Raw genomic sequence first — 8,753 nt, 5'->3', positions numbered from 1 at the left:
TCGAAACGCCTTTGGCAGTGTCCGGCACGAATGCATAGCCGAGGTCCTGCGTCATTTCGACGCCCCCACAGACCTTATTGAGTGCATCTCCGACATATACGTCGCTAACACCTGCACCGTCCGCTGTGGCAATGGTGAAACCGACCGTATCCCTGTGGGGCGGGGAGTCCGTCAGGGCTGCCCGTTGTCTGGGCTGCTATTCAATTTGGTCATCGAGGTGCTCCTCAGGGGCGTCCGTGACAAAACGGATTGCGGCTACAACCTTCCTGCTAAAGAAGACGTCAAAGTACGTTGTATGGCATATGCGGACGACATCTGTCTCGTTTCTTCCGATCGCGAGCAGATGATCTCCCTCTTATCTACTACTGATCCCTTCTCTTCCTGGTCCGGGCTACGGTTCAACCCACGCAAGTGTGGCACCTTATCCTATAGGAAGGCGTCGGCGTCTCGTCTGCGGGTCGACCCGGAACCTTTCTCCCTAGCCGGGGAGGAAATCCGAGTCATCCCCAAAGGCGAAACGTACAAATATCTTGGCGCTCGAACCGGTTACGCCTCGGATGCGTCCCTTACCCAACCTTTCATCTCCACCCTGGAGAAACACATTTCCTCTTTAATGAAATCTTTCCTTACTCCAAGCCAGAAACTTCTGGCACTTAATTCTATCATTCTTCCGTCCGCGTCATACCATCTGCGAGTGCGGCGCTTCAGACAGTATGAGCTTCTGAAGCTCGATCGACTGGTATTGCAGTGTTTGAAGGTGGCGTGGCGTCTTCCCAGGTGGGCGTGCAGCGCTTTCTTTTACTGTAAGCCTGCATTGGGGGGCTTTGGTGTGTTGAATCTGTGTCGCGAAAGCGACACGCTTTTGATAGCCCAGGCCTTCAAGATGCTGACGTCTCCTGACGACCGTGTCTCTGCCATCGCTTTCGGGCAGCTTAGGCGTTGTGCCAGTCTGAGGTTCGGCACTCCAGATCCTACCCCGTGCCAGCTAGCCAGTTACTTGAATAAGGACCCCCCACCTGAAGGTGCCCGTTCTCGACCGTGCCCAACAGGCGAAAGCTTGTGGGGCCGCGTCCCGGCGGCTACCCGTCGTCTAAATGTACGTTGGTCCGCACGCCCGGATGGCGGTCTCGAGTTGACCGCGGGGAGCTCCAAAATCACCCCTCCCCTAAGAAAAAAAGTGGTTCCGACCCTCCACCAACACAATGACTTGTGGTGGAGGAGACAGTGGGAATCCAAACCTGACCAAGGCAAGACGGTCAGTGCCCACTGTCTGTCCGGATTTTCGAATTCTTGGACTCGGCGACCGGAGCTCCTGGATCACGCGAACCGTGCATTTGCTTATAAAGCCCGCCTAAACCTACTTCCCTTGAAATCAAAACCAAGCCATGGCCACCCATATAAACCTGCCATATGTCGCGCGTGTGGGAAAGCGGAAGAGACTCTCCCTCATATATTGAATCACTGCCCTACCGTGATGCCTGTTGTCACGGAACGACACAATTCGGTATTGTGGGAGATCGTGAAGCATGTACCTGCCGAATGGCAACCCTTGCTTACCATAGATAGTACGGTTCCACAACACGTGGAAGCGGGCGGTGCTGATCTGCGCCCTGACATTGTCCTGCAACGCCCTGACGGTGTCACGGTTGTATGTGACGTCACTTGCCCGTTCGATTACGGCGCGGATTCCCTTCGAAAAGCCGCCGACAGGAAACACGACAAGTACGGCGAGTTATGTGTAAACATATTGGAAGACAGGAAGCGCCCTTGCAGGGACGTCCTGTCACTTCCGTTCGTCGTAGGCTCCCTCGGGAGCTATGCTCCGTTGAGCTCTCGGGCTTTGGCGGCCTTGGGTGTTCCTGCTCGTGGGGTAGCAGAGGTGGCTAGAAAAGTGGCCTCCCTCTCAATCGAAGGTTCCCTCCGTGTCTGGAAAGCTTGGAACGCCGGGCTCACTCGTGGAGGGGCTACGTCATAGAAAAGACGATTCCAGCGATCAGAAGCTCAATTCCCCAACAGCAGAAGCTCTGCAGTAAGCATCCGAGCGCGCAAGACAGCAAACCTCAAAACCCGCCAGTAATTGTGTGACGTCATAGTATGTTAAATCCATTGTTTCATTATCAATTTACCTGTAAACAATTGTCGTTTCATCAGCATGCTGCAGCTCAATGAAGAATACAATCATCATCAATAAAATAAAATAGCAATATATGAATTAAGTATATATTGCATATCGTGAATGGACTCATATCATCATCAATGACGTAATATCATTAACAACACTGGATCTGTATTTTCATATTTCAATATTTTAGATTATCACACACTACCTTCTCCCGATATGCTGCTCTTTCCCGCTCGGATCAACCTCGCGTTGCTTTTAACTCATCGATAATCATGATTTCCCGATCAACTCGATGCAACCTCCAAAGTTTCATCCCACTATTATATATTTTTCCTGGTAACGTAGCCTAGTCATATCTACGCTTCGATCGCTAGTCCCCCCGACCCATCTGGGCGAACCTGCCTCAACGTCTGGCCAGTGCACATCCGTGCTCGTTGGTTCAACGTCAACACTTTTTCGGTAGGTAAAGCATACAATATATTCCCACTTACCATCTTTTTTTTTACACCAATTAATTGAGCCTTTGCTCCAGATTTTAAATAATTTTCGTCTCCCACGAGTATTCAAATCGTCCTTGTAGCTAAGCTTCTCTTCCTCGTGGGAGACCCCAAAGTTTATCCGCTCTGCCTACGGGCAGACCGGGTATAGGAGTCAAACGTACCTGTGTTACGGTCACGTGATGGAGACGTGGGCGCTGCCTGGCTTTATAAAACTTCTGTCGCCCGGCCCGTCGTGAGCTGACCTTTTTGCGTTTGCAGAAAGCAAATCCCGTCTCCCTGGCCCGTTCCGCCATTCTAACTTTTGCGGACGAGTCGCACAAAAATCTCGATCCACACTTTCCTTCCACAGGTACCTAGACTCCCCAGCCTGGCCCCCGCGACCTAAGCTGGTGGATTTCCCTTCCGGGTGCATCGCCACCCCATAATCACGCCGCTCCCCGCCTCCACGGGGCGTGGCAGGCCGGTTCTTTAAAGTCTCTGACCTGGCTATGTTTATTGTGTTCTTTTCGCCGTGTCAATTATTTTGTACTCGTGCGTCGTTGACCAAAATAAAACAGTTCATCATCATGATCAACAATACAAAACCGATGGATGCAACCTAAGCTATAAAATGTCGATTTTTTTGTAGCATTGTGGTCACATTGTTTATTGTAAATTGCCGAAAAACGCTGCACCAACTGAATATGAATATAGGTGGGCCCACTAACTGGGGTTTGGAAGCGTAAAAAACGGCCTTTCGTGATCGAGCTTCTGCAGCAATATTTACAACGTTTTTTCATTTCAAATAGCCAAAAGAACATTAAACAAACTGAAATGAGTGGGCCTTTAACAGCCGTGCCCTCCCTCCCCCAGGGTACGAGGGGCGGTTAATACGGCCCTGCTCCTCAAGACCACTTTTGAATAATAACATGTTTGCACTGCACAATCACAACAACGCTAAAAAAAATCAACATTTTTAAAGAGGGGACATGGCCCAATGCCTCTTTGTGCACGGCACTTGATGTCGCAATACAAAACATATAGGCCTAGTGTGGTGTAATATACATGTTTATAGATTGACTGCTGATTGCCAATAACCTGCGTTTGCATTTAGGCTATTATTGACGACCTGAGTAGTGTGTCCACTGTCCACTCTTACCTATGTTCGCCTAACAATAGCAATTTTTAACCGTTATAGGTTTAATCCATCAAGCATCGTTAACAAGATGATAAGGATTCGTGATAAAGTGGACATTCATGTAAGTTATAATATACATAGGCTATCTATTACAGTCATGATAACAATAATGAGGTAAACAAATTATCATATAAAAATATAGGCTTTAACTTATGATAGAAAAACATGCCCAGTCATAAAACGACAAACAAGAAAACGGCAGCAACTCAAAAAACATGGAGAGACGCACATTTCGTGTAAAAAAAATTTGCAAGATCTCGAGTGAAATTATCCGAGAAAGATCAAAGATGTTTTTAAAACCGCACAAACTCTGAAGTGGCAATGGGCTGAATGAAAACTCACTGAATGCTTTGACATCATCTAGCATCGATACACTCAGGACCGGTACGTTCAGTGATAAGCAGAATAGCCTCAAGGTAAAATAAATTTCCATTCAGGATTTTACTATATCTTAATTTTACGCTTAAGTCTACGATCACTACTTATTTGATATCTTAATGTTGATCAGGTGTTTAAAGGAAAATGAACAGTAGCTCAATTTTTATTTGGATTCGTCTGATCTAACTGAGTTTGAACCATTTCATCCAGCAATAGGCTACATATGAGGGTTGCAAACTCAATTAAGTTTTATTTGAGAGCAAGTTGGAGCTAATAAAGCGCTCTCCAAAGAAACCCGAGTTGTTCGAGTTTGCAGTTATGTTACAAATCTAACCGTGACGTCTCTTTAGCCGCTTGCGTGGGTTAGGTAAATATTTTCGGATAAAAAATTATGTAAATCACACCACCAAACGAAATGTAGCCTAACCAATTCAGGCGTGAATATTGAAATTACAACCTTTCAGTAATAGAGAGAAGTCCGTAACTCATATTTATGTATTTTAGTAAAAGTTAAAAAATAATGAAATTGGACTTCCTGGGCACAGCATTCCTATCCAGTCTTCTGCTTGTGGCTGGCCAAGGTAAGTATCGACAGTTAATTCAAGCCAGTGCTAATGACTTTCTATGCATCAGATTCTGTTACTTGTTTTTCTTGTTAGGCTAGTTACTCAACAAATAATATATATTTAATGATGTAGGCCTACTAGTTAGGCTACTTAGTTCCAGGCAATAAACCTGTAATTCAAGCCAGTAGCGTAGCCAGGAATTTTGGAAGGGGGGGTTTTGACAACCCAGCGGCGGGGGGTCTGGGGGTCTCCCCCAGAAAATTTTGAAAAATTGCTTTGAATTTGGTGCATTCTGAGAGCATTTTCAACAAAAATGTGGGTATGAATATTCCTGTAAAATGATGCTGTCCGGTGGCATAGCAAAAGGATAAGATCATGTTTTCTTCGGCATTTTTCGGAAGTAAAGCTAAGTCTCTATGTTTTCTTGTTGCTAATTCCTGGCTGAGATGTTTGAATGTTTGGTATTGGCACAACTCTCTCTTTTAATGCAATTTTGTTTAAAATTAGGCAATTTTTTTTTGACTGAAAGCATCATTCTCAATATCGTGACGTCACACGCGTGCCAAGGGGGGGGGTGTAACCCCCAAAACCCCCCCCCCCTTGGCTACGCCATTGATTCAAGCTGAGCAAGCTGATCAGGCTAAACATAAATAAAGTAAAATTGATTTATTTCACACTGCTAAGAATTACAATAGGGTGGTCCAAGATTGCGAGCATAAAGAGCCACATTAACACTTTGCTCCTCAAAGGGAGGCCAGATTTGGCCCCCCCCTCATATTTCCTTTAATTATTTGAAGCACAGTAACGCCATGCACTTGGTTTTTCTTGACTTTTCCTAAAATTGCCAGGCGGATCTGATGATATTAAATTTGATGCTAAAAGTTGTGTAGTTTTCTTGTAAATTCAAGATTTTGGTGAATTTTTGCTATTTCTAGCTAACTTCCAGCAAAGCGTGAAATGGATTACATTGCGATAACAAGCCATAAGCTCATAATTGCTTCGTGTATCGATATGCGCGAGCAGAGAGAAGCATCCTCTTGCTTTCTTTTGTTTGGTTTGACCTCAATAATACAAAGCGCGTTATTTCTTATGCTACAAAGAAAAGCCAGTGATCGCAAAGCTGTTAATTAGAAACAATAATAGCAAGCTTTTTTGCGTTATCAGCTCTACAAAGAAGAATAGCAATCCACGATCAAAATAGTAGGCTATGGAGGCCACAAACTATTCAAAACAGTTGTTTCAAGCAGATAATATTCATTGACGAATAAAAAACGTTACAATAAGAAATCTTCTCTTGGATAAAGACACGAAAACCTGGTTTCGAAATAAACGTTCTATGGAAATGCTCTCATTGACAAAACTTGCAATTGAGGAAATGTATCACTGCAAATGCTTTTGGGAGAAGCCGGAGAAATAGCGTTTTTGCAAACAGTAATTGTGAGATACACTCAAAATTATGAGATAGGCTCCCTTTACACGTAGCAGCTAACTCGATGGCGTCCCTTCACTGCTTTATGTCGCCTACTTGTTGTTATGTCCTGTATTTTTGTTTCACAGTGCACTGTGTTTTGTTCCAAAGAGCGCAAAATAAAGATGATAATGCCTCATCTACATTACAAAATATTTTGTAATGTAGGCCTACAAACAAAATGTACAATGTACACAATGTACATTACAAAATATTTTGTACTGTAGACGAGGCATAAATTTAGGCGTCACATAAGACAAACAACAAATCAGCTTTCTTCATCATTGATTCAACATCTGAATACGTTGCGCCAATGTATAAGAGGCCGGCTATTGTGAAGACCCGCCATTTATAAACGATCCGATTATACCAAAAGTGGGACAAACTAGTGGATCAAAGAATGAATAAATAATGCTGAGAAAACTAAATCTAAGTGACGAACAATACCGATGTCTTCATTTATCTTGGAAAAATGCTGCCTAAACTTATCAACAAAAAATACAGTAAATAACGGCAAGGATCCCGAAAGCAGAATTTGCTCGACTTTGGCATGAATTTAGTCAGACATCTACAGTAATAATTCCACACATGATACATAATAATCAACCTGGTTCAAGGCGATTTGTGTAACAGTTTAGGGGAAGACACTACTTGAAATGATGCACCACACAAAAGATTTTCAATGAAGACTGAGTCTAAAAACCGATGTGGATAGTGCTGCACAATAACTTCAAGTTTAGGACAGAAGAGGCACAAAATATCACGATAAAAATAAAGACCTTGTGGGAAATTTTCGAGAATCATAACACGATGCAAATACCATAAACGCTTAGTTTGCATGCTGCTCTAAGCTGGCCGGCAACCACAAAGGTAGACAATAGCCTACAGGCAGTTTATAATTCGATAACAGCGCAATAAACATTATAAATACGTAAACCGACAATTTTCTTTTACAAACGTTTTACGTCTAATAGTAAATTTTCCCCCAACAATTTTTTGTGAAGCACTTGCAAACCACGGTTTTGTAAAATAATTCATCATTATTATTTTTTACTTCTCGGATATTGTAAAACGTCATCAGCAAAATCACAAAAAAAATTTCATTACTTCAATGTAGTAGGCCTAAGAATTTTTTATAGAATTGTAGCCACGTTGTTTCAACAAAGAAGACATTTTTTAGCAATGTAAAGTTATAGAAAATAATTTGCAATCATGCAAATGGTTGGAAAGAATCTAGGAAGTCTTCTCACAATCTGGCACAAAATGATTATGTTTATTGTATCTCAGTAAAATGTTTTTTTTTGGCCAGAAACATAATCACTGCCTTGCTGACGTTGTCACTTTTACGCGTATTTTTAGTGCTTCAAACAATAAGGACCCAGTCAGCAATCCAGTTCTTTTACATTGATTCAACATTTGTAAACGTTAAATTTATGTAGATTTGCTGACTGTGGGTTATTTCACATTTCCTTTGTTTACGCATGTTCCTCAATTCGCTGTTGCATTATTTCGACGCTGGCTGACTAAAAATGTATTTTCAAATTGATTGACACAATCTTCAATAAAAAGTGAGCTTCGAACTTAGCTTTGTTGATGTAAATGCTGTATTTTTTGTGGATGTAATTTATGAGTCATGTTTATAAACACCCGTAAGCGAAATGACTTATGATGTGGCCTGCATGATATTTGTGTTGCGACTTGACACAAATCCACAATTTCAAAAGCACCTAATTTGAACTTAGAAATTTCAGATTATTTCAACAACTTGTTCAATTGTCTTCTTTCTACTAAAAATATTCATTCTACAAACTCAATTGTAGACCTAAAATACACAAACGAAGATGTAAACAGCTATTCAAGCAGGCTAAGGTGTTACTTATGAGAAATTTGGTTCCATAAAACTAGAAGCTAGCCATGAGTTTCGGAATGCATTAGTTTAGGATAAAAATGTAAGACAACAAACGCAGTTTTGTTTTTTCAAATTCGTGTAACAATATTACTCTGATTGTAACTATTTTAGAATCAGTGAGTAGCTTACAATAAGATTTGCTCGCAAGTCGTAAATTCTAATCAATGCAATGATTCGGCACACCGCACACACACTTCGTGCGTTCGATCGAGCTCTTTGTTATTTAGAAGTTTGCATGAAATCGGATTAGCACGGTAATTAAATAGCGGCAAGTTAAATCAAAATTGTCGTTTTTGGGTACCTTTGCAAAAATTGAAATATCAAGTTTAACATATAAAATTTTAAAATAATGAGTTTTCAAACTTATAGACAAATGATTTGTTTTCACACCAGTGCAACTTCTGTTGAAATAGCATCAGCGGATAACTCGTAACAGCTGATTGAATTTGATCCAAAAACGCCCCCCCCTTGAGCAGTTAACTTCCAAAAAAACGTTGAAAAGCAAAGGGTTAAAATAAAGCGCCACAGAAAACTTTGCGGGTAGTATAAAAAAGGGATTTTCAGCTTGTGACTTAAAAAGATGATTTGCAATTATTAGTAAAGAAGATGCAATAAATAACACATCCACAAGAT

Source organism: Aplidium turbinatum, chromosome 5 (genome assembly GCF_918807975.1).
Source record: "Aplidium turbinatum chromosome 5, kaAplTurb1.1, whole genome shotgun sequence".
NCBI classification, from domain to species: domain Eukaryota; kingdom Metazoa; phylum Chordata; class Ascidiacea; order Aplousobranchia; family Polyclinidae; genus Aplidium; species Aplidium turbinatum.
The sequence above is the reverse complement of the archived record's forward strand: the minus strand, read 5'-3'. Positions refer to the sequence as shown.